The sequence below is a fragment of the Narcine bancroftii genome, chromosome 9 (genome assembly GCF_036971445.1).
Source record: "Narcine bancroftii isolate sNarBan1 chromosome 9, sNarBan1.hap1, whole genome shotgun sequence".
Classification (NCBI taxonomy): Eukaryota; Metazoa; Chordata; class Chondrichthyes; order Torpediniformes; family Narcinidae; genus Narcine; species Narcine bancroftii.
The window spans coordinates 52,155,290-52,182,973 of record NC_091477.1 but is presented as its reverse complement, the minus strand read 5'-3'; the positions used below and the strand labels follow the sequence as shown (position 1 = coordinate 52,182,973).

The following is a 27,684-nucleotide window of genomic DNA, read 5'->3' as shown; positions in this document are numbered from 1 at the left end:
CTTCAGATGCACGATTGTGTGCGTGCACATGTTGATCACATCTTCCCGTCGGCAAGGTGAGCGAGTTGGGGCAGTCAGGGGCCGCTGGTCCACGATGGTGGCACCCGGTGGATACACATGACATCAGTGCGGTCAGGTGACCTGACCAAAAGTGAGGCCAGAGGTGATGTCATCAGTGCAGGTGGAAGTTGGGTGGAGGAAGATGGCAGTGTCTGTGGTGAGCACACAGCAGCGTTGAGGGTGGGTGGCCGGACCAGAAGTGACATCGGCGTTGTGGGTGGAAGTGGTGGGCCAAGTAATGGTGCTGCCTGGTCTTTGCACGTGGTGTCATCCAGGGGGGCTTCCGGCTGATCGTGAGGGCCACAGAATTCCTGGAGGATCTAGAGAGGCACACCTTAGTGAAGTGACCTTTCTTACCACATCGGGAGCTCTTTCAGGAGCGACTGTCCAACCCACACAGGGACATGCAAATACTTACAGCAGTGAGTTGCATCGGCGGTGGCGATAGGCCCTTCAGCGACAGCAGTCGTTGGCATCAGGCAGGCTGGAGGTTGGAGGAGTCGGGGATCAAAAAACTTCTACATGATGGACTGCAGCTTCCAGAGAGCGACTACCTCCACGATTTTGGTAAGGGTAGCAGTATTTTCTTCCAACAGTCTCTACTGGGTGGACCTTGATCACAACCCTTGCACACAGGCATCTCGGATGAGTCGCTCCATCTCCCTTTCGGTCACCCCACTCTCGGTCAGGCACGAGCGAGCTAGCTCAAGCAAAGCCGCCAGACAGCACCTGCAATCTCACCTGGCTGCTGCAACCTGATGCTGAGCACATACCAGGTGTAGAGCACGTTCGACTGGGGCCTGTATGTGTAGTCCGAGCAGTGTCTGATGTCCTGGAAAACACGGGGGCCCAGTTTGGTGCAATGTACCATGAGTTACTTTTGGTTCTTGTTAATCACCTCAGCCTGTGTCTGGATGATTGCCTCAATCTCATGCTTCTAGATCTCGAAGCACGCCAGGGCATCCGAGTGTTGTGGGTCGATTTCCAGACTCCCAATGGTGAGGAATTTCTCCATGTTCTTTACATTTTAAGTGGATTAAATTGTGGTGCACTGTGGTGCAGCAAACATACACAAAACACAGAAAAAAACTGTACTACAAGCTTCAATCCACTTAAACTCTGTTGGACACCAGTAGTAGTCTTGATGGCTCCACATGTGACTAGCCCAGGAGGGGCCAGCTCAAGTCTATATACAGGTGATTGACAGCCGGTCAGGTGGAGTCAGCCTCCCAGGTTTTCTTTCTGCAGGTACAGAGGTCACCCCCTGCAGTAGGCTGGTGGGCATGTAGCCCAGTGCTGTGGTTGTATCACCACAATAATGATTTAGATTATAGAATGAATGGCTTTCTGGCCAAGTTGGCAGAGGATACAAAGATAGGTGGAGGAACAGGTAATGTTGAGAAAATGGGGAAGGTGCAGAAGGATCTAGACAGATTAGAAGAATAGACAGATAAATGACAAATTAACTATAATGTTGGAAAGTGTACAGTCATGCACTTTGGTATAAAAAAAAAATGACTCTTTTCCAAATGGGGAGAAAATTGAAAAGATGCAAATGCAAAGGGACCTGTGAGTCCTCGTGCAGGATATCCTAAAGTTTGAATGTTGGTGATGAAGAGGGCAAATGCAATGCTGGAATATGATGCTGAGTATTCCAAGGCATTGGTGAGATCTCACTGAGTACTGTGAGCAGTTTCGGGCTCCTCATTTAAAAAAGGATTTGCTGATGTTGGAGAGAGTTCAGAGGAATTTCACAAAGATGATTCCATGAATGAAAGGGTTATCATATGAAGAGTGTTTGACAGCTCTTGGCCTGTACTCATGGATTTTAGGAGAATGGGGGGGGGGGGGGATCTCATTTAAGCATTTCAAATGTTGAAAGGCATGAATAAATGTTGAAAGTTTGTTTCCCATGGTGGAGACTCTAGGACAGGGGTGGGCAACCTTTTTTAAAAAAAACCTCACATTCCAACTTAAGTATCCTCTATGCCATAAGTGCTCCGTGTAAGGGATTACTTAAGGTGATAAGAGAATGAAAAGAAAAATTTTAAAAACCACTATTTTAATCATACCTAATTGCACGATTTCATAACTCCAAAGGAAATGGACCAATAACAATTTTTCTCAAGCAAAATATTTCACAAACAATTGGGTCTTGAGCAGTGATTCTCAACCTTCCCTTCCCACTCACATACCACCTTAAGCAATCCCTTACCAATCACAGAGCACTTATGGAATAGGGATTACTTAAAGTGGAATGTGAGTTTAAAAAAAACGTTGCCTACTCCTACTCTCAGACAAAATTGCTTGGAACAGAGAGGCAAAGAAATTTCTTCAGCCAGGGTGTGGTAAATATGTGACATTTATTGCCACAGACAGTTGTGGAGGCCACGTCATTGGGGATATTTAAGACCAAAATTGATAGATTCTTGATTTGCCAGGGCATCAAACATTATAGGGAGATGACTGGGCAGTGGGGCCAAGTGGGAAAATGGATCAGCTCATGATTAAATGTCAGGGCAAACTCGATGGGCTGAAGTAGCCTATTTCTGCTCCTATGTGTTATGGTCATGTCCTTGTAATTTCCTTCATCCATGGAAACTTGTAAATCTCTTTTGGACCTTCAGATTTATTGTCAGAATACAATACATGACATCAAATATAACCCTGAGACTTTTTTCCTGCGGGCCAGGCAGAATTTCTACTTATTTGTAGTACAAAAAACCTGTACTCAAAAAAAACTATCTATACAAGAGAGAAATGTAAATAAAGAAAAATGTAATCAAACTGACTGTGCACTACAGAAAAAAAAAATCAGTATTAAATAATGTGAAAAGTAAGAGTCCTTAAATGACCTCTGATTGAGTTCATTGATTAGGAGTTTGATGGTGGAGGGGTAGCAATTGTTTCTGAACCTGGTGGTATGAGTCTTGTGGCACCTAAACCTCTTTCCTGATGACAGCACTGAAAACAGAGCATGACCTGGGTGGTGTGGATCCTTTGTGATTGCTGCTGCTCTCTGACAGTAACATTCCATGTAGATTTTCTCAATGATGGGGAAATTTTTGCCTGTGATGTACTGGGCTGTGCACACTGCTTTGTGCAGGGCTTTCTGGTCAGAGGTATTTGTGCCTCCAAACCAGGCTGTGATGTAGTAGGACAGTACATTTTGCACCACACATCTCTATAAGTTCATCAAGGTTTTCAGTGTCTTACCTGAGGAAGTAGAAGGACTGACTTTTTTTTCTTTACAATAACATTAATGTGTGGGGTCCAGGAAAGGTACTTCAAGATAGGGACTCCCAGAAATTTTAATTTGCTCATCCTCTCCACCTCTGAGCCCCCAATTATCATTGGATTGTACACTTCTGTTTTTTTCCTTCCTGAAGTCAACAATCATCTCCTTGGTTTTGGTAATATTGAGTGCAAGGTTGTTGTTAGGTCACCATTCAGCCAAGTTTTCAATCTCCCTCCTGTATGCTCTCATCACCCTCTTTTATACAACCCACTACCATAGCATTACCAGCAAATTTGTAGATGGTTTTGTTGTAATACCGAGCCACACAGTAATAGGTATAAAGCAAGTAGAGCAGGGAGCTGTATATGCAACCCTGTGGTTCTCCAATACTGATGGAGATTGTGGTTGAGATGTTCTTACCAATCTTCACTGATTATGGTCTGGGGTGAGGATTTCCAGGATCCAATTACGCAGTGGATATATATTCCACATATCTTGAGGTCTGTTGATCAGTTTTGAGGGATGTTGGTATTGAACACCACACTGTAGAATGGAGATCCTCTCCCAGGGCTGATTCATTTATCTGGAATATCTAGTGCTGAAGTACCAATCTTTCTACCTTCCAAGGGAATTCACCTTCATTACTCTGACTTCTGTCTGTCACCCTCCACAAGAAAATGTTAAGTTAGCACGTGCCATGATCAAACATCATACGGACATCATACGGAGTATCCCAATATCTTCTCAGTCATCACTGGGGACTTCAACCCAACCAGCTTAAAGAAGGTTCTCCCAAACAAATACCAGATCTTCTCCTGCAACACCAGATAATTGAGATCTCTCAAATTCTACTACATTACAATCAAGGATGCCCTCCGCTCCATTGAACATCTGCACTTCAGAAAGTCAGATCACCAGTCTGTGTTTTTTTCTTCCTGCATACAGACAGAAACTTGAGAGCATGAACCAATGGTGAAGACTGTACAGAATTGGCCTGGGAAAGCAGAAGAGTGGTTTTGTGACTGGAGTCAGTGAACTAGGCCATGGTCAAGGACTCAGCAATGGATCTGAATGAATATGCCACAATGATTACCAACTTTATTAGAAAGTCAATTGTGTTACTTTAAGACTATCTGGATATCTTCTTTGGCTTGGCTTCGCGGACGAAGATTTATGGAGGGGGTAAAAAGTCCACGTCAGCTGCAGGCTCGTTTGTGGCTGACAAGTCCGATGCGGTACAGGCAGACACAATTGCAGCGGTAAAGCCATGGAGGAATGAAGAGACTCACAAATTATTGACGACCAGATCTGTAGTACCGAGATCAGCAGATTCAGAAATACTCTATATAGAAGTATCAGGTACAACATCCAGAAGGCCATTACCAGAGTAAAAAGGCAATTCTGGACCATTAGAGTCTCAGTCAGATGCTCAACAGCTTGGGCAAGACTTGTATGCCATCACATCAAGCAAGACAAAACAACTCAGTTCCTTCTCCGCTCACTTCAAAAGGGATAAATGATGTACCTTCTCAAGCCCCTACAGCACCTGGCAACTCTCTGCATCCAGTTTCTGAGCTTGATGTGAACAGAATCTTCAGGAGGGTGAGTCCTTGAAAACTGTCCAGCCCAGACCTTTTGCCAGACAGTGCCCTTAAAACCCATGCAAACGAACTGACTGAAGGTTTTGCAGTCATTTTCAATCTCTTGCTATTATAATCAGAGGTCCTCATCTGCTTCAAAAGGACTTGCAAGACAAGGTGACCTGCCTCAATGATGATTGGTTGGTGACACTCAAGTTCACACTGATTAAGTGCTTTGAGAGGTTGGTTAATTCCAATCTGAGGAAGGACCTGGGCCAACTTCAATTTGCCTATCATTACCACAGTCAATGCTATCTTGCTGATTATGTTTGGCTTGTTATCAAGTTTTACATCTCTTCATTCTCTACATCTTTTCTCATGCTATAGAGATGTATCTCTCAGAAAGGTAAATCAAAGCTTATGAATACAGATGAATTTGCATCTTGCTCTGTTTCATGAGAATAATGCATAGGATGGAGAGAAGATGTGAAATATGTCAAGCAGAAAATCACCTGAGCCCATACAATCAAGCACCTCTTAGAGTAATCACATTTCATTCTCCCCATGTTCTCATCAACTCCCCCCCCCCCCCCCAGACTCTACAACTCACTTACATACCAGACCAATTTACCGTGGAAAATTAATATACCAATCCACATGTCTTTGGGATAAATATTCAAATCAGAATATCAGACAAAAGCTATGTCATCACATGGAGAGCACACAAACTCAACTCAAGTTGAACCCAGTGCTGGAACTATGAGGCTACTGTGTCTGCAGCATGAGTAGAAAGAAGAGGTTAACCAGCAATAAGCTAAGAAAATATTTTAACTCTAAATGTTTAATAAATGTGGAATACCATTCCAAATATTGTTATTCTTCAGAAAATTGTCTTCCTACAAGACCTCTAAATGCAGCTGCAAGTCTTATGGTCCGAAATTATTCCTTAGAATGACATTCTCTATTCAGTAATGGTAAACAACTCATAACCTGTTGAAAAAAGCATGCTGCAGTACTAAATTCAGACATTATTGCTTGTACTGACATGTGTAGGCAAACTGAACAAATATTAAAATGGTTAGGTAAATTAAAAAACAATTATCTTTAAATGAGGTATAGAATAAAATGACAGATGGACATGCAAAGCAGTAGGTGTTGTTGGAATAATTTGATCAGCAAATAGGAAGTTATTTATTTTTTCCAATGGTGTAAAATCTCACAAGGAATTTTAGATGGTGAACATGTTTGTCCAAGAAATCTGGCAATAACATTACAGCAAATTGGATTGATTAAACGATGGAAAGATGATGATTAGATGTTCTTTGTTGGCTAGAAAAGTGTGCTAATCTTGCAGTGCACAGATTTTATTGATAACCTGCAGTTGAAAAATATAATTGAATGAAGTTCAGTTGAGCTTTGCCAAAACTTCAGAACTTGGGGTTGGATTGGCAATTGGGATGAGTGGAAATAGTGGTGATTGGGAGATGATAAATATGGAATTGATGTTTTTCTTCCAATCAGGAGTTGCAAAGGTGGGGATGGTGCAGTAGTGAGGAGAGGGGATGCAAATGATGAGAAACAGGCTTCAAACTGGGAGAAGTGGATCTTCTTGGACCTAAGAATGAAGGGTAAAGTGAGTTTAAAGAAGATGTAACCCAGTTGGAGAGGGATGGTGCTCACTGCATGCAACTAGTACTGGATGCATTCTAAAAATGTTAATGATCGCAAGGCAATCAATGCATGGGAACATACTCCCTTATGCTGAGACACAACATTTGACATCTTAGTTGAAAAAATAACTTGTTCATGATCAGAAGCAGAGGAATAAAGATCATCTTCAAGGATTGTGTGAGGTAGAATTGGTAGTGAGGATATGGTAAGTGCCCAATGGTGTGATTGTTGTTTGTAAGCATGCTGTTGATGGTATTGAAGCCAGTGCAAGACTGGTCTCCTTATATGTGGGTAAGAACATGACAGCTGAGGGATATAAGAATTCTGGTTAGGAAGGTAATGGGGAAGTGGCTTGAATAAAAGCCAGATCAATATAGATCTTAGAGATCACCTCTGTGTTCAGTTCCCAGGGCTGGCTGAAATCTATTCAGATTATCTCTATAATGCCACAGACAGCCTCCTTCCATATGGTCCATGCATGAGTACCCAAAATTGATGCAAATATAATCCACATGTGGATCAAAAGTATAATTTTTTTAAATGAAATATTAAATTGCTGTATTTGCTGCCTGATTTAACATGGGACCTTACAACAACATTATTTATAATAATCTATTTTTGTTATTTGAAACAAAAACCAAGCTGCATAATAAAATTATAACTAATTCAGGAACAGTTTTTTTTGTTTGAGGATGTACTGGATCAGTACTTCTATAAATTAAATATAATAAAACAATCAACTTATAACTGCTGCATCCTCAAGTCAGTCAATCAAAACAAAGGAATCATAAAACTGAAACTTACAAAATTAATTTGATTTTTTTAAATTTGCTGTTGCTACCAGATGGAACTTGGGAACTGACTGATTATGTTTATTCTGATGAAGCAATAAATTTTCCAAAAGTCAAATTATATATTTGATAATCATGTTTAATACATCCCTTCCTTCAGAATAAAACCACATACTGTGCACTGTGTCATAGAACTACAATACATTATTGAAAAATGATTAGTTTGTTCAGCAAGTTATCAAAAAATTAACTGTATTGAAATGAAGAGTCTTGAAATATATGACAAATCAATCAGTTTATGGTTACCAATGATTCACTTATTCCAATGCCATCCTTTCTTGCCCCAATTCTTGCTATTACATAAAAATCAGAAAATGATAGAATGGTTACAGCCATGAAAGAGGCCATTTGGCCCATCCAACTCATTGGTTCACTGGAAGAGCAAATGATCAGTTCAAGGCCTCAGCCCTATCTCTGCGCCCTGGCAATTATTTATTCACCACATATTTATGTAATTATTTCTTGAAGGCCAACATGGAACTTCTTTGCACTCACTGGTCAAGCAGAGTATTTCAGTTTCCAAACACATAATACACAAAAGAATGTTTTCCTCACCTCATTCTGAATATTCTTCCCTTTTATTTTCTACCTTTGATCTCTAATTTTTGACCACTGCACAAAAGGGAATAGCCTGGTACTATGCACTTTGTCCTAACTCCCTCATTATTTTATATTATCCGCACTTCCTCATTGTCTCTTAAAAAAAATACATGCTAGTCTCTCTATTCTTTACTTGTAACTCTAGTACCTCATCCAGCAACCATTCTCATAAATCTTTTCTGAGATGTCTTCAAGGATTGTTTATTGTCATGTACACAAAATTTGTTTTATTTTGTTTCTCCAATGCTTCTATTACAAGGTAAATGCAGAAACAGTGTGGCCCAAAGGATCAGCATGACTTTCCTGCTTTTTTTCGATATTTTTATTGGTAAAGCCTAAAATGTTGTGTGCTCTCTTCAATCTTCCATCCCACTTTTACTGACTCATCCACCCTATGCCAAGGTTAAAAATAAAATTTGCCCATTTAAGACAGCAATAAGGCAACTATTCTCTCTCACATGATTGTAATTGTTTGGAATCATTTTCTTTAAAGTAGCAATAGAAACAGATTCTTTGCAATATATTGAAAGCAGAGGTAGAAAGATATTTGATTAATTGAGGGAAGATGAAAGATTAGAGTGGGTAATCAGGAATGTTGCAATCAAATTAGGGGTCATCTTGTTAAACAGCAGTGCAGGTTTGAGGGCTTGATAGGATTATTACTGTTCCTACTGCATATGCACATATTCTGGCATGTTATGCCCTTGCCTTTCTGTCTTCTAAATATCAAGGCCAATATTTAGTCAGATATACATACATATAGCATGGTTACAGGCCCTTCTGGCCCACAAGCTCATGCCACCCAATACCCCAATTCACTTGCAACCCCCTCAAGTTTTGAAGGATGGGAGGAAACCCATACAGAATGGAGAGAACAGATAAACAGCGCCAGATCCAAACTCAGTCACTGGAGCTGTAATTGCTTTGTACTAACTGATGCACGAACCATGCCACCTTGCTGAAATTGTGCATTGAAAGTGATGCTAAATTGCATTATGATGTCTGCCTTTATTGAAGGGTATCTTCCATGATTTGGGGAGTACTCAATGTTTTCCCAGGGGAATTGTGGAGATTTATTGTAAGTGGCAACTTTAGAAGATCTATGTTATTCCATCAGTTAATTTGATTACCTTTCTGGACAATAGACCTACCAGTCCCCCTCCCAGACTCAGGTAACCAGACCCAGGTCAGTCTGGACTGGTCAACCTTGATGTAATATGCTCCATTCTTTTCCTAATAAAAGCCTTGGTTTGAGTCAACAAGTCTTTGAGTCATTTGACGTGCTACAGTCTCCCTTGTCGATTCCTCCCTCTCCACCTTTCGTCCTCTTGGGTCCTACCACTGGGAGTGCAGGAGATGCTCTATTGTGCATATACCTCCTCCCTCACCACCATTAAGGGCCCCAAATAGTCCTTCCAAGTGAAGCAACATTTCACTTTGGATCTGCAGGGGTTATCTAGTTCATCCGGAGCTCCTGTTGTGGTCTCTTCTACATTAGAGAGACTGGGCGCAGACTGGGAGATTGCTTTGTCCGCACCAATAGCATGGATCTCCAAGTGGCCACTCATTTCAATTTGCCATCTCATTCCCTTGATGTCATGTCTGTCCATGGTCTCATGCACTGCCAGCCTGAGAACAATACCTCATCTTCCAACTGGGCACCCTCCAACCAGATGGCATTAATGTTGACTTCTCTGGCTTTCATTAAACCCCTTCCCCACTTCATAAGTGGTACCTTTATGATAGGATCCATTTGGACCCTGAATATTCTCTGCCTCCAACTTTTCAACATTTCTGAAGGACATTTTGTAACTTGACATACTCTTGCCACACATTTCCCCCATTTACTTCAGCTAAGTAAATTTTATTCTTCCAGTGAGGCCTTAATCAATACTGCCCATCATTTTGCCTCTGGAATATATAGATATATAGTATATAATTATATCGTTTAGTACCATCATTAAGATGTTGAGAATTAATTTATGAATTAGTTAGTTAGGGTATATTTTAAAAGGTTTTGGCTTTCATTATGTGAAAATATCGAATGCATAATGCAATGAATACAACGAAGATATTATGGTCAAAAAGGAAATTAAGAAATTACTTGGATAGGAAGAACAGAAGAATATTGAGACAGATACCTTTAAAAAGTTTGAAGGGATGGGTTTTTACCAGAGCTCTCCAGGCAACAGTTTGTGTCTCAATACCAATTATTCTGAAGAGCAATAAAATAAGCGCACTATGCAAGTAGAGAAGCAGGTCAGGAAAGAATACTTTTAACAGACAAGCCAATTAAGATGATGACATCAGAATGGTCTTTACAGTAAAAGCTGTCTAAACAGCATAGATGATAAAGACATTATTAAAATCAGAGTTGATGAAGGATAACAACCACATTACTTCATCAAGGAGGAACTGGTTGGTGATATTTGTTTACTTGTAATTGGTTCACAAATAGGCTGAGCCAATTAGATAGCGGTGGACAGGGAATATTTGCCAACCCCTTGAAATAGAATACTAAAGTTCATGTACAAAGGGTTAAAAGTACGCAGCAAATGAAAAAAGGAAGAAAAAGCTATTGTTGCCTATCATGATAGAGTTTGGAACAACCTCATATATTAGACTATTATTGCAAGGGAACTGTCATATCGGTTAGGGTCATTCGTCTGTTTCTTTATTGATTAACACCAAGACACAAGAGCAACTTGTCCGTGAACTACTCATTGCAGACGACGCCGCATTAGTTGCCCATTCAGAGCCAGCTCTCCAGCGCATGACGTCCTGTTTTGTGGAAACTGCCAAAATGTTTGGCCTGGAAGTCAGCCTGAAGAAAACTGAGGTCCTCCATCAGCCAGCTCCCCACCATGACTACCAGCCCCCCCACATCTCCATCGGGCACACAGAACTCAAAACGGTCAATCAGTTTACCTAGCTCGGCTGCACCATTTCATCTGATGCAAGGATTGACAAAGAGATAGACAACAGACTCGCCAAGGCAAATAGCGCCTTTGGAAGACTACACAAAAGAGTCTGGAAAAACAATCACCTGAAGAAACACACAAAGATCAGCATGTACAGAGCCGTTGTCATACCCACGCTCCTGTTCGGCTCCGAATCATGGGTCCTCTACCAGCATCACCTATGGCTCCTAGAACGCTTCCATCAGTGTTGTCTCCGCTCCATCCTCAACATTCATTGGAATGACTTCATCACCAACATCGAAGTCCTCGAGCTGGCAGAATCCACAAACATCGAATCCACGCTGCTGGAGACCCAACTGCGCTGGGTGGGTCACGCCTCCAGAATGGAGGACCATCGCCTTCCCAAGATCGTGTTCTATGGTGAGCTCTCCACTGGCCACCGAAACAGAGGTGCACCAAAGAAGAGGTACAAGGACTGGTTAAAGAAATCTCTTGGTGCCTGCCACATTGACCACTGCCAGTGGGCTGATATCGCCTCCAACCGTGCATCTTGGCGCCTCACAGTTCGGCAGGCATCAACCTCCTTTGAAGAAGACCACAGAGCCCACCTCACTGACAAAAGACAAAGGAGGAAAAACCCAACACCCAACCCCAACCCACCAATTTTCCCTTGCAACCGCTGCAACCGTGCCTGCCTGTCACGCATCGGACTTGTCAGTCACCAATGAGCCTGCAGCAGATGTGGACATACCCCTCCATAAACCTTCATCCGTGAAGCCAAGCCAAAGAAGAAAGAACTGATAATTGTAGCAAATGTAATTACTTTATTAAACAATAACATTTACTTATTTTTCAGTCATTCATTCAGCAATTTGTGATATTTCAAAAAAGTTAAACATCTAGATTCTTTGAACCAGTAATAAACCTTTTTCATCTGCTTCTACTTACTCAGTTTTTCAGAGCTATGGATAATGTGAATCTTTCCAGATCTGTAGGTTCTAAGGTGCCTGAAAAGGCCAAATGGGATCTACTGAGAACCACAGTGCTTGATAAAGCTGGCAGATCAGTAATTTGGACCTTCTGTGTACTCACAAGGAGTAGACTCAATATTCCAATTTCACCACAGATGTTCCTTAATTTTGAGAGTCATGGGCAAGAATCCCACAATCAGTGAGGATATTACATTTCAAGGAACTTTTGAGAATGTGACTGAATTATTTCCTTTGTCTGCCTGTTAGAGTCCTGCTGTGATGAAGCTCAGAGCCTTGTGTCAGGCATGTAAATGATGTGGTCTAACTATTGTTAGGTCTGTTTTGTTCATGAATGAGTAAGTCAGACACCAGACTGAGTCGAAATCAAGGTTCTTTGTTCTTTATTACCGGATTGTAACACTTGCAACTAACAGTGTTAGTTGGAGAAGGCGCATTCTGCCGTTATCAGCAAGTGGTGTTTTTTTTATACCTCAGGATACGTACTTAGCAAATTATCATACCATTACATTGTCCAATGAATAAACTGTTGCTATCCTTCTCTGTTAGTCTGCTGCACATCATTCTTGTTAGTGCAAAGCTGATCTTGAGTGTACAAGGTCACATCTGCATTCTGTTACTCCTTAGTACTGGGTGACTCCTTCTCCGGTCCAATCTCATGATGTTTTTACCTTACAATATTGAAGCTGATTTTGTCTAATTCAAGCCTCCATGCAGTAGATATTGTTCTGGGAAAGAAAGCTCATATTGGTTCACTTATTCTACAAGTGGATTTGCAGGATTTTGATAGGACAATATTGAATTCTCCATTGCTCTGAGGTGTCCTCTATGAGTAGTCTAAAGTGTACAAGAGAGCCTTATAATGAATAGAGTAGAAGACTGAATATCGAGGCTACTTGGGGATTGGGTCAGTCCAGATTTTTGAACTTTACAGATTCTCGGGCAATACTTTTAAAAATCAAATTTAAGGAGAAATAAAGACAGGTAAATTTTGATCATTTATTCATTAGAAAATGCAGTATTGCTTCTGCTTAAATATTCTGTCCACTAGTGGTTTTAACTTTGGCATCCATTTCAAAATCAGTCTTGTTTTAAAAACAAAGCTTACTGCCAACTATGAAGTTGAATTCAATGCATGTGCGAGAAATCTTACCATCCAAATCTTTCAGTAGTTTCATTGCAAAACTTGCCATGTCTACGAAAAACACATCAAAATGGTGGAGGACCTCACCCGGTCTTTTCAGCATTCATTAAATTCAAAGATACATCGCCAACGTTTCAGGCCTCAGCCCTTCTTCAAGGAATAAGCAGAATGCGACAGGAAATCTCAGAATTCAGACAGTACCGGCCGGGGAAGGGGTCCAGACCAACAAAAGGCGTTAATTGGATAAGATAAGGGGAAAGGTGAGAATTTATCCTGTCTGAGCACTGAACGAAATGAGACAGGGAAGGGAGAGACAGAGCTGAGGGAAGGGAACGGGGTATGAAGTGGGGAAGGGGTTTAATGAAAGCCAGAGAAGTCAACATTAATGCCATCTGGTTGGAGGGTGCCCAGTTGGAAGATGAGGTATTGTTCTTCCAGTTTGCATGAGACCATGGACAGACATGACATCAAAGGAATGAGATGGCAAATTGAAACGAGTGGCCATTGGGAGATCCATGCTATTGCTGCGGAGAAAGCAATCTCCCAGTCTGCGCCCAGTCTCTCTAATGTAGAAGAGACCACAACAGGAGCTCCAGATGAAGTAGATGAACCCTGCAGAAGTGAAATGTTGCTTCACTTGGAAGGATTATTTGGGGCCCTTAATGGTGGTGAGGGAGGAGGTATATGTACAATAGAGCATCTCCTGCACTCCCAGTGGTAGGACCCAAGAGGACGAAAGATGGAGAGGGAGGAATCGACAAGGGAGAATGTAGCACGTCAAATGACTCAAAGACTTGTTGATTCAAACCAAGGCTTTTATTAGCAAAAGACTGGAGCATATTACATCAAGGTTGACCAGTCCAGACTGACCTGGGTCTGGTTAGCAGCAGCCTTTTATGACCTGCCAGTCAGCATGGCTAAGGCTCTCAGCCAATCACTACGACTATATGTAAATATATTCAAATATATACATTGGTGATAGTATTCTGTACTATCACAGAGTCATAGAGGGAGTGGTCCCTGTAGAAGGCAGAGTGGGGAATATGTGTCTAGTGGTGAGATCATGTAAAAGATGGCAGAAATGGCTGAGGATCATGTGTTGAATGTGGAGGAGGATGTGTTGGATGAAGTGGCTAGTGGGGTGATTGGTGAGGACAAGAGGAATTCTGTCCTTGTCACACATGGTGGCAAAGTGAGCCAAGGAAGATCTGTGGGTTATGCAGGATATGTGGGTGAGTGTAGAGTTGATGGTGGTAGAGGGAAAGCTACATTGTTTGAAGAAGGAGAACATCTCTGATGATCTGGCTTGGAAGTCCTCGACTTGGGTGCAGATGCAGAAGAACTGAGATAATGGAATACAATCTTTACAGGGGACAGGGTAGAAAGGCATGTCATTGAGGTGGCTATGGGAGTTGGTGGGTTTGTAGAAGATGTCCATTCAGAGTTTGTCTCCTTAGATGGAGACAGAGAAATGGAGGAAAGGGAGAGTTTTACTAGAGATTGACCAAATGAATTTGAGGTCGGGTGGAAATTGGCAGCAAAGTGGATGAAATCAATGAGCTCATCATGGGTCTATGAGGCAGCATCAAAGTAGTCATCGATGTAGTTGAGGGGCTTTGCTTGTGTAGGCTCGTAGCATGGATTGCTGCACAGGCCAACAAAAAGGCAGGAATAGCTGGGGCTCAAGCAGGTACCCATTATTATGACCTGGAGAGAGTGGGATGAGTTAAAGGAGAAATTATTGAGGATGAAGATGCATTTTTCCTGCAGGATGTAAGGTAAAACATCATGAGATGGGAATGTGTAAGGAGTTACCCTGTACAGGGCTGTAACAAGATGTGAATGCATCCTTGTACTTACAAGATAAGAGAGACATTGATGGATTGAGAGGCAGGAAGCTAGCAGGGAAAGGATAGCAACAGTTTTAGTCATTGGACAAGTAATGATATGATGATGTTCTAAGCACGTATCCAAGGGTATAAAAAATCACCATTTTGCTGATAACAGCAGAATGCATTCTCCGACTAACATGGTTAGTTGCAAGTGTTACAATCCGGTAATAAAGAACAAAGAACCCTGATTTCGACTCAGTCTGGTGTTTGTCTCACTCATTCATGAACAAAGCAGACCTAACAAGGAGGAGGGTGGCAGTGGAGGGGGACTGGTAGGTCCATTGTCCAGAAGTAAACAAAGTGCTTTGAGGCTTTCAGTATGGGGAATGGAGGTGTATAGTGATTGGATGCCCATAGTAAACATGAAGCAGTCAAGTTCAGGGAAATAGAAGTTATTGAAGAGATGAAGGGTGTGTGAAATGTCCCGGATGTAGGTAGGGAAGGACTAGACCAGGGGGGACAAAACTGAGTCGAGATATGCGGAGACCAATTTGGTGGGGCATTTATACTGTTTGCTAGTGTTCAATTATATTTTAAACCAATTTAACAAAATAATTGTTTTCGCTGTAGCTTGTCCAGATCAATTGGACTGGGCTACAGAGATGAAATACCTCAGTCTGCTATTCTGCTAGCTACATAGTTCACACAAAATCCGTAGGTGAATCTCAACAGTTGCTGAGTATGCAAAAGACAATTCTTCAGTGATTAACTAACTGTGAACTACCACTATGCCAAACCATATTCCTGAATGCAACTTCATTTCTTTATTGATTACCACAGGGCAATAAAGTGAATGAAAGCTTTAAAAAAATAGAATAATACTTCAGGAAAAAAATACAGAAATAACTGTCACCTTCAGTGACCCATAATGTAATCAGCAACTCCTGTTTAGAATTGCAAATGAAATGCTTCCTTTGAATGGGAAAAGATAAAATCAGCTATAACCAGTGCATTGCAAAACAAAGATTTAAAGAAAAATAACATTTGACAAGAATATAAACATAATTTTTTTTTCACTTGCTGTCGCTGGGCATCTGTGGCACTTAAGCATGCATGCATACACATAAAAGCCCACTAAATTTAAAAAAGTTGGGAGTTTTTGAAAAGTCCAGATTCTGAGACCAGGTTGACATGCTCCCAGGTTTGTTTTTTTTTATATATTGTCTCCTTTTGTTTGTTTCTTTTAATGCGTTCTTTAGGTTGCTTGGATATCTTCTTGGCTTATGTTATCTTTCGATTATTTCTGTGACCCATTTGCAAACAATGTAATTCTGTTCCATTTTCTTTTCTTTTGTAACTGTTATGTGTTTGTTGATTTATCATTTTGAGGTGGGGGGATGAGGGAGGGGAAAAAGACTTTATATTATACTCTGTAAAAGGGGACTAATGTTCTCCTGTGCTGTTTGAACTGCATGAGTCTGTAAAATCAAAAATAAATTATTTTAAAAAAACTCCAGATTCTTGGGTGGTTTGGACTTCTGGCATCCAGATTATTTAACTTCCACTGCACTATGATTTGCAGCATAATGACCACAGTGACCGAGTTTCAATCCTGATCGCTAATGATGTTTGGAGTTTACACATTCTCTTGCTGACCATGTGCAGTTTGGAAGAATCTGCTGAGCCTCTGAATGCCCATCTGCGAGGATGTGACTGAGCCGTCCTCTTCCTTAAGACTGTGGATCTCAGAGCTCCCTCTGTGAACCTTTTGGAAGAAGCAGCATGAGTACATCTCATCCTCTTCCACTGTGTGGATTCTGGATCAGAAGATAATCTTGAAGAACTCCAAAGTGAATAGTGTGGCTTGAATCCACCCCTCGAGACTTTAGAAGAGTTGCTGGAGGTCATTCTGGAGTTAGTTCAGTTCTCTCTGCCTCTGCCTTACTCTCTGAACACCTTTGAGGATAAAGAACCTCTTGATGTTCTCCTTGGTCGCTTCCCACCAGTTCATTGAGGAAATCAAAGAGGGGTTTTAAGTTTCTGCAACCAGCATTCTCCTTTTTAATTCCTCTACATTTTATGTGGTCAGTAACTTCATATTCAGTTTCCATTTTCCCCTGCCTGCCTTCTGAACCTCCTGTAGGTGACAGGAGGCATGAAGGAGGCAATTGTCAGAGAAGAACACCAGCTTGATGTCAGTGGTTCTGTCAGTGATCACCTTCAACACGAAGAAGTTTATCCGAGATTGGGTTGAGCAGTCTGATCTTGACCAAGTAGACTGTGGCTGTGCACCACCTGAAGACATCATATGGCTCTGCGTGATGGTCTCCAACAGGAATCTGGAGGAATGGTCCTGTTTGCTGTTGGCACTTAAGCCATCCAAGGAGACTATTTAGTGATTTACAATCTTTGTTGGACTGTCTCTAAGGGAAGTCTATCCATTTTTTATATAAGTTGACCAAATTATATACAATCTAGATCAGTGGTTTTCAAACTGCCCACTTAACCCACATTCCATCTTAAGCAAGGGATTGCTTAAGGTGGTATGTGAGTGGGAAGGGAAGGTTGAGAACCACTGCTCTAGATTCTTGAAAAAAATTGTCATTTGGCCCATTTTCTTTGGAGTTATGAAACCATGCACATAACAAGTCAATTAAATACATTTAAAACAGTGATTTTCAACCTTTTTTCTTTCCACTCACCTACCACCTTAAATCATCCCTTCCTAATCACAAAGCACCTATGGCATAAGGATGACTTAAGGTGGTAGGTGAGTGGAATATAAAAGTTTGAAAACCACTGATTTAGACTATGTTACCCTGGAAGTTCTGGACTTACCTTTGGGTAAGTCAACAGGTTTATATTCCACAACTAGATCTCTGTGGCAAAATGTAGCCAAACCAGTGAGGTTCAAGCATGTGCTGCTGGATTTCAGCATTTATGCACAGATCTCAAGATTAAAGATATTTAACAGAGTAATAACTGCCATATCTGTTGAGGACAGTCTTTTTTCCATAAATTTCAGACCCTTTTTATTTCTGGATTTTCAAATTGATGAAGGTTAGCTGGCATGATGAAGACAGGCACCGTTATTGATCATGGTAATCCTCTCGGTACCATAGTATCCATGGTGATGTCACTACAAAATCTGCAACTAACAGTTTATGTACTGACTTTTGTCAATATCATTGACCTCTTGCCTTGATTTCACTGGTAATTTCAAAGATACATGAGAAAAAGATGCATATGCAGTTAATACCAAAATCTTTTAGTGAGTGATTTTCATTGTTACATTGAAATCCACATTAAACTGAGAGAATTTCTTTTTCACAATCTAACATGTACATTAAAAAAAAACTGTCAGGTCTTAAAGTGTATTTAATCTTTTTTCTGCCCCAAACATGTATTTTGCTAGACCCAAAGTGTACATTTAATCTCAGTTCGTGTGATTAACCTTTGTTTATTTCCTGACTAGCTGTAAATCACTTATGGAACATTTTGCAAAGTAATTTATCATTGAAAATTAAATTTAATTCAGAATATCGCTTTCTATTTCACAGCTTAACATTGCGCCTTTCTCCATATTCTGTCAGTGTAAATTTCTTTGCTGGCCTTAAATTATTATAGAGCAAAATTAAATATTTAGCTGATTCTGGAGAATGAGCAAATAAATTACAAAGATAATTCACGATGGAGAAAAATGAAAAACAGTTCATAGAACATAAATAGAATGACACATTATCTAATATCATTAAAATGGACAATATGTCAGTGTTCATGCTTTACCTGATGAGCCTTTTCCATTATTAATTCATCTTACTCTATTAACTGTTCTTTCATTCTATTCTTCAACATATACTTATCGGGGGTTGAAGGTCAATTGGGTGTAATTGGGCTGCATGGTCTCGTGGGCCAAAAGGGCCTGTTGCTGTGCGATATGTCTAAATTTAATATTTACTTTTGGATTTCCTAACATTGAAACATTTTTTATCAATCTAATTACATGACTTCATAATTTTTAACATCTCCAAACAGACCTCCCTTAAATCTTCCACTTTCTAGTATAACTATAATTGGTTATTAGTTTTCTTTTGAACAGAAGGTGAGATGTATAAAATTATTAGAAACCTGGATCAAGCAAGTCGAAAGGACCTATTCTGTCAGCATAGGGGTTATAAAACTAAGGGATAGATATAAAACTAAGGGGTAGATATAAATTAATCAGATTCGGAGGTAATAAAAATAAAACCCAAAGGATGATAGATATCTGGAACACATTGACTGAAAAGGTTGTAGAAGCAAACACACTAATAACACTTGAAGACCTATAACTTGCATGACTATAGTTCAAATGTCAAATGTATAGGCTAAGCTACAGTTGGTATTTCATTTTTTTTGACTGGCTCAGACTGAATGGTCACTTCCTGTGCTATTAATTTTCTATGATTCTCTAGCTGCTCAGATCTGGATTCATTAAAAAAAAATGCTTATTTTCCAGTGCTTAAAAGTTTGAAGGGATTTGACAGGTCACTAATTTTGAAATTTCTCTGGAAATCAACTTCACAACATGAAGAGGTAAGATGCTAAAATGATCACCCTTCCAAATCTGCCATGCTCATGTTTCTTTCCATTTATAAATACAAGGAAGAGCATTAGAGGACAAATATTTGTTTCTATTTTGTAGTGGAGTTTCACTCTCTTGTTTCATAATTTCTGTTTAACAAGCAAGAAATCTATGTGTTTTCTTAGAGAAGGCATTATTTCCAATAGAAAAACATTCTGTATGTGACATGTCCAAACTTTCACTTGATTGCCTCCTTAAGTTCATTGCTGGTATTGATTATTCTGTGTAAGCTACTTGACGCTTGAATTTAATCATGCTTATAAGCTTAGTTGTCCACTATTCTGCATCTGCATCAATGTTGTTCAATTAGATTGAAGGTTGGAATCATTTTTTAAGTCTTTATAAAATTGTGCATGACTTATTATTCATATTTGATGCTTCTTGCAACATGATTAAAATGCTGCAGCAAACAACATTAGGTCTAATTTTCTTCCAGTCCAAATTAAGTTTGCAATACTAATGCCAATAAATTTCAAAAAAGATCGGTAGATAGATAAATAGATAGACAGATAGAGATATCTATATAAGAATTACAGATTGGTTAACAAAAATAAACAATGATTAATGCATTAATATTAGATTTAAATACTATAAGATGGAGTTACTGTCCAAATGGAAACTAAGGTACCTAATTGAGTTTGTGAAATTAGACCACTCCAATAAGCCAAATTTAAACATGCTGTATACAAAAATGTCGTAAAGATAAAAATACATAACCAACATTTTGGGCATGAGGTGTTCATCAAGATATGAGAAAAAAAAAGAGGCAAGACCCTGAATGAAATGGTGGGGTAGCTGGCCAAAATGGCGCTGTCGGGGGTTTTCTCCCGACCTCGGCACCAGGCTCAGAAGCCTGCGCTTGGCAACCCACGTGATGCCCCAGTGACACAGGGGCCTCCCAGTTCTCAGCCAGATCCGGGCTGGGAGTATAAGACCAGCCAGGCAGCCTGAAATAAATCAGTTTTTGCTCACTGAACTCAACCCGACTGGTTGTGCGATCCTTCATTTAGCAGTGTAGCTGCCACTACAATTGGTGACCCCGACAGGTTTAAACATCTTTAAATCCGACATGAATGACCCTTCGGTCAACGCTATAGCCATCAAACTTCCTGACTTCTGGGTTCAGGTGCCGGAGACCTGGTTCAGCCATGCAGAGGCTAAGTTCAACCTCCGCCAGATTTCATCGGATTTGACCAAGTTCTACCACGTGGTCGCCGCCCTGGACCAGGCCACCGCCAAATGAGTGCTGCACCTCGTTCAGCACCCACCCGCGGAAGATAAATACGGGACCATTAAGCGGGTGCTCACTGGCTCCCTCGGCCTCTCCAGGTGCCAGCGTGTCGCTCGGATCTGCACCTCAACGCCTTGGGGGACAGAACTCCAATCAAATTGATGGATGAGATGCTCACACTCATGGGCAATCATACCAACTGCCCATTCTTCGAGCATATCTTTGTCGACCATCTGCCTGACGAAATCCGGCCGTTGCTGTCCCAGGAGAGCTTTGTTGACCTTAGGAAGGTCACTCAAAAGTCTCAGGAGCTATGGTTCGAATGATTCCCGGGAAGCTCAGCAGTCCAGCAGGTTACGAGTCATGGGTATGACCACGCCAAGCCCTCCTCTAGCGCTGCGGTGGAACACCCGGCCCCTGCAGGGGCCTCAAAGAGCATAGCCAGAAGCAAGCCATCAACTTCAGGCCTCTGCTTCTTCCACCAGCGCTGGCGAGCCAAGGCTTGGAAGTGTCTTTAGCCCTACTCATTCCAGGAAAATGAGCAGGCCGGCTGCTGTTAATGGCTGCAGCGGCTGGCCAACAACACAGCCTTCTCTACCTGTGGGATTCAGTCAGTCGCTGACATCACAGCCTTGTCTACCTGCGGGATTCAGTCAGTGGCCAACGCTTCCTTGTCGACACTGGGGCCCAAATCAGCGTCATTCCAGCCACAGCCATCAAGTCCCGGAACCGGCCTCGAGGACCTCCCCTCCATGCAGCCAATTCGACGGAGATCCGAACGGATGGAGACAAGATTGTCCACTTCCAGATTAGCCAGCGGAAGTTCTCGTGGAGGTTCACCGTTTTGTCTCTCCCAATCACCATCCTGGGTTTCGACTTCCTCCTTGCACACGTTCTCCTGGTCGACATTCGAGGAAGGCGACTGGTAAATGCCCATACCTTCCAATCCGTTCTCCTCAACGCCTCCCGCATAGAGCAGCCACAGATGGCCACGGTCAGCATGCCCAATGACGAGTTTCAACGTTACCTGGATGAATTCCCATCCCTCCTCAACCTGCAGTTCTCCGCCGCCTCATCATGCAACGGGATGTTTCATTACATCCCCACCCAAGGCTCACCGGTCCATGCCAAGGCACGCCATCTCTCGCCGGATAAGCTCCAGATAGCGAAGGAAGATTTCTCGCATCTGCAGGAGCTGGGGATCATTCAACACTCTGTCAGACCTTGGGCCTCACCACTCCACCTGGTCCTGAAAGCCTCCGGTGGCTAGTGCTCCTGTGGAGATTATCAAGGGCTTATCGACGTGACAGTACCTGACCACTACCCGATCCCTCACATCCATGACTTTACGGCCAAGCTTCATGACGTGAGGGTATTCTCCAAGGTCGACCTGGTGCGCAGATATCACCAAATCCCGGTGCACCCTGAGGACATACCCAAAACGGCCATCATCACCCCCTTCGGCTTGTTCGAGTTCCTACGCATGCCATTCAGGCTCAAGAATGCCGCCCAGACCTTCCAGCACCTCCTGGACACAGTGGACAGGGATTTGAATTTCGTATTCATTTACGTGGATAACATCCTTGTCACCAGTAGAGACACTCTCCCGACTGGCTGACTTCAGCCTAACGATATATCCAGCCAAATGCCAGTTCGGGAAAGAGTCCATGCAGTTCCTGGGCCATACCATCAAAGCCGAAGGAGCTACACCTGCCGCTACGAAGGTCGCTGCAGTCAGGGAGTTCCCACGCCCGGACAACCTCAAGGGTCTACAGGAGTTCGCGGGTATGGTCATTTTCTATAACTGCTTCATTCCAGGCGCTGCGCGCATCATGCAGCCGCTCTTTGCTTTCATCGCAGCCAAAGACAAGACACTCGGCTGGACTCCATTCGAAGCCACGAAAGATGCCCTCACGAAGGTTACCCTGCCCGTCCACCCACACACCGACCTACATATGGTGCTCTCCATCGATGCTTCTGCCACAGCCTCAGCGCCATCCTGGAGCAGCAGATGAATGGACAAATGGAAACCACTGGCATTCTTTACCCAACTTCTTCACCCGCCAGAGCACAAGTATCGACTTCGATTGTGAGTTTCTGGGCATGTACCTGGTGGTGCACCATTTCCGCTATTTCTTGGAGGGGAGGCCTTTCACCATTTTTACTGACCACAAACCCCTCACTCAGGTGCTTGCAATGGCAAGAGATCCCTGGTCAGCCCGCCAACAGCGTCACCTCTCCTTCATTTTGGAGTTCACCACTGACATTCGGCACAAGATGGAGAAGGACAATATAGTTGCCTATGAACTCTCATGACCGGCCATTTGCGCGCTGACACCTGGCCTCGACTTTGACCAGTTCTCCCAGGACCATAAGTTCGACGTGGAGACATGGGCCTGGGGTTCCAGGACCTCCCAACTCCTCGTGGTGAGGGCACCGTCCTGTGTGATGTCTCCATGGTCACCCCGCATCCAGTGATTCCCCAGCAGTGGTGCAGGCAAGTCTTCCACCATATCCGTGACCTTTGCACCTTTCCATCAGGTCCACGGTCTGTATGGTGGCAGAACATTTCATCTGGCATGGGTTTCGAAAGCAGATTGCGGACTGCACCCATTGCCAGCTTTCCAAGGTACACAGGCACACCAGAGCACCCGTACAAGATTTTGAACACGTCCAGGCTTGGTTCAGCCACATACATGTGGACATCGTCGGACCCTTACCCATTTCCCGAGGTAACCGTTACCTTTTCACAGTGGTAGACCACACCACTCGTTGGCCCGAGGTGATCCCGATGCCAGACGCCTCCACGGACCTGCTCCCGTGCATTTTTGAACGGTTGGGTTGCCTGGTTCAGCATCCCAAACCACCTCACCAGTGATCGGGGTGCCCAGTTCACCTCTGCGCTCTGGGCACAGCTCGCCAACAGGCTGGGGATTGAGCTACATCACACCACAGCCTTTCACCCACAGGCCAATGGGCTAATCGAGCGATTGCACCGCCACCTTAAGTCGGCAGTGATGGCCCGCTTCACTGGCCCCGATTGGGTGGATAAGCTGTCTTGGGTGCTCCTGGGCATCCACTCAACACACAAAGAAGACCTACAGGTATCATCAGCTGAGCTGGTCTACGGTGCACCACTAGCCCTACCCAGTGAGTTCGTCAGCGCACCTCACAACCCCCAGCAGTTACTGCACGGTCTACTTCCCTGCCTCCGGGCTCAGTTGGACTCCTGCACAACCCCAGACATGGGACACAGGCCTCTTACGTCTCCAGCGAGCTGTACGTTTTTATCAGGCAGGGCCCATCCGCAGCATCTCTACAAAGACCATATGAAGGGCTGTACAAAGTCGTCCAGCATTCAGGATCCACTTTCACACTGGACATTGGTGGTAAGAGAGAACTGTTTACGGTGGACAGGTTAAAGCCAGCCCACTTTGACCCCACTGAGCCAGTAGTTGTGGCCCAACCCAAGAAGTGAGGCCACCCGGCAAAAAAGGACATTGGTGCTGGTTCTGGGGGGAGGGGGGCCATTAGGCAGGCAAACCGCCCCCGCTTCTCGCGCACATGGCGGGGCAGCTGGCCAAAATGGCGCCGCCGGGGTTTCCTCCCGACCTCGGCACTGGGCTCAGAAGCCCGTGCTTGGCGACCCACATGATGCCCCAGTGGCACAGGGGCCCCCCAGCACAGTTCTCAGCCAGGTCCAAGCTGGGAGTATAAGACCAGTCAGGCAGCCTTCAATAAATCAGTTTTTGCTCACTGAACTCAACCCGTCTGGTTGTGCGATCCTTCAGTTAGCAGTGTACATGCCGCTAAACATCCTACATTTTTTTATAGTTGCACATTCAGATTTTTTATTCTACTTCAGTCGTCTTTAATATGTAACCTTTGAAATCCTGCCTCATAAACATTTTTCCTTTTTCTGTCTGCAGACCAAAGTTTTATTCTACCTATTTCAATGGTAGTCATGTATCACAATTGGTTCACCCATTTCCACTCTTAGGGTACCCCGACACTTGGGAAGAACCACATTAAGCCAGGTTTATATTAGCAATTGCAAAAATATCTGTCCATCACCCCACCAGGTGTCATCTGAGGTAAATGCATTACCACATTTTGCTGTTCCCATATATATTCCAGTTCGGCCCTACTAGTCCATGCCGTAACAAATCCCCACCCTCCTAGTCCCACTGACCAGCACCCGGTCCATACACCTCCAGTCCTCTCCTATCCATGTAACTATCCAGTCTTTCCTTAAATGTAACCAATGATCCCGCCTCGACCACGTCTGCCGGAAGCTCATTCCACATCCCCACCACTCTTTGCGTAAAGAAATTTCCCCTCATGTTCCCCTTATAATTTTCCCCCTTAAATCTTAAACCATGCCCTCTAGTTTGAATCTCCCCCACTCTTAATTGAAAAAGCCTATCCACGTTTACTCTGTCTGTCCCTTTTAAAATCTTAATCACCTCTATCAAGACCCCTCTCAATCTTCTACGCTCCAGAGAAAAAAAAGCCCCAGTCTGCACAACCTTTCCCTGTAACTCAAACCTTGAAATCCTGTTAACATTCTCGTGAACCTTCTCTGTACTCTCTCTATTTTGTTTATATCTTTCCTATAATTTGGTGACCAAAACTGTACACAGTACTCCAAATTAATGTAAGACAATAATGTTATGACAATAGCAGTCATGACTGGAAAAAAAGGCAGAATTGATTGTTGAATATTTATGGATACAAAACTAATAAACCGCAGATGTTTGGACATCTTGAAGGTGGTTCATCACTAACTCAAGCACAATTGCACAGATGCTGACATGTTGTAAATGAATAAAAAGGCTCTTTCCTTTGTTCAATTTTCTTTGCTTTGTATCTTTATTCATTCAATGTTCCTCATTAGTGCTATATAGTCCTCTCTTTGCATATTACATGGCATATTTTGAAATTAAATTAACAATCTTTGTATTTTGACCCAGAACTCTCTTGTAATTATTTTGGAGAAAAAGCATATTGTTTTTTTTTTAAATTACAGGGCTGGGAACAATAAATGAGCAAGCCCAGTGCATCATGCATGGGCTTACTCATTTATTGTTCCCAGCCCTGTAAGTTTCCATCATAATTTAAATGTTAAACAGCTCAATAGGCAATCCTACCTGTTAAGTATAAGCCCACCCTCTGCTGGACATCATGACATTTACCCTTACATATATAACCCTGTGTGTAAGTAACCATGTTAGTCTAATAGAAGTAAAGGATGAGAAAACATCACGTCTCCAAGTCCTAAATGTGTAAGTGCATACACAACAGTGTTGACGAGGAATGAAATGCACCCTACACTGACTCCATGCACCAACCATGATAAGGTAGAAAACGACTACCCAACAAGCCCAATAAATTCCCTACAAAAGATCAAGTTGAAAGCATGACAAGATGGCAGAAAGAAAGTTTGGGGAATTCAACGAAGTAGAAGAAAGTTGGGATAATTACATAGAATGGTTTAACCACTACTGCATAGCCCACGATATTGTGGAAGGTTCAGTAAACCGCAAACGTGCCCTCTTCCTTAGTATAATGGGCAGCAAAACATTTGACGTCCTTAAAGAGGATCCAGGGATGAAGACATTCAATGAATTATGCATAGCTTTAAGGATCCATTTAAGCCCCAAAACACCAGTTATGGCAGAAAGGCATAAAAGGAGACAAGGACCAGGAGTAACAGTAAGTGAATACCTGGCATCATTGCGCAAACTGGAGGAGAATTGTTATTTCGAGCAGTTTCTAAATCAGACAGTGATGGGGCTGGTAAATCGCCAAGCAAGGCAAAAATTATTAGCAATGGATGAAGATGTAACATTATAAATTGCATACAGAGCTGCCTGCAGCTCTGAAATGGAGGATAAAAACTTGGATTTGGGTCAACCAGACCTACTGGTCGGGAGGTCTTCCCACCAACAATGCTTCTGTTATGGGGAAATAAAACCACCAACCAGAAAATGGTTTCTTCAAAAATTCTAAAAGCAACCATTGCAAAACAGAAGGACATATCAAAGCTAAATGTCTGCTTCTAAAGCACAGGTGGTCTGAAAATAAGCAGGCAGCTAAATTCAAAACAATTGCAGAGAGAGAGAGGCAACCTAGCAAAGATGATGATAACACTCCAATGGCTGATCTTCAAGCTCCTGAATTTTCAGCTCCTAAGATATTTCACATCCGAGGAATAAATAGAGGAAACACAGCAATCTTTATACAGCTAAAAATAAACGGACATCCCCTGAACATGGAGTTAGACACAGGAGCAGAGGTGTACCTAATGTGTAAAGGAATGCTTGCTATCACGCCTCCCGGTAAAAGCAACTGAAATGACTCTAAGATCTGTTACAGGAGACGGAATCAAACTGTTTGGAAAATGTACAGTCCAAGTACAATACAAACAACAGCAACCAAAAACATTCTCTCTCTATACTGTAGATATCCAGGGACTAGCACTTTTCGGAAGAAACTGGCTAAAACACATTTCCCTGGACTGGCTGGAAATCAATTCAACACTAAATGAAGACCACATGGACACCTCCCAGCCAGAACTTGACCCAAATGCTCAAAAACCACGTTGTGGTTTTACAACAAGAACTGGGAAAATCAAAGTTGTTCAAGCTGAACTGCAGAATTGATAATACAGAACCAAAATTCTTTAAAGCCAGAGCACTCCTATTTGCTTTGAAACTGAAAATTGAGGCTGAATGAAACAGACTAAAACATGAAGGCATATTAGAACAAATGCAATACAGTGAATGGGCAGTGCCCATCATACCCGTATGAAAACCAAACAGTGAGATTCGCATTTGAAGCGATTACAAAGTCACCATCAATCTATCACTCAATACCTGAACACCCCCATGCCCAAGGCAAAAGAATTGTTCCAAGCACTAAACGGAGGGCAAACATTCAC

At 42.5% G+C, this 27,684-nt stretch overlaps 1 long non-coding RNA gene across 1 annotated transcript in view; it reads left to right on the top strand.

The window, feature by feature from the left end:
- LOC138743642 (uncharacterized) overlaps nucleotides 1-27,684 on the top strand; it is a 53,836-nt gene that overhangs the window by 14,218 nt on the left and 11,934 nt on the right. The window contains exon 2 of the long non-coding RNA XR_011344964.1: nucleotides 19,385-19,461. This is a non-coding gene — a long non-coding RNA (uncharacterized lncRNA). The remainder of the gene's footprint in view (nucleotides 1-19,384; nucleotides 19,462-27,684) is intronic.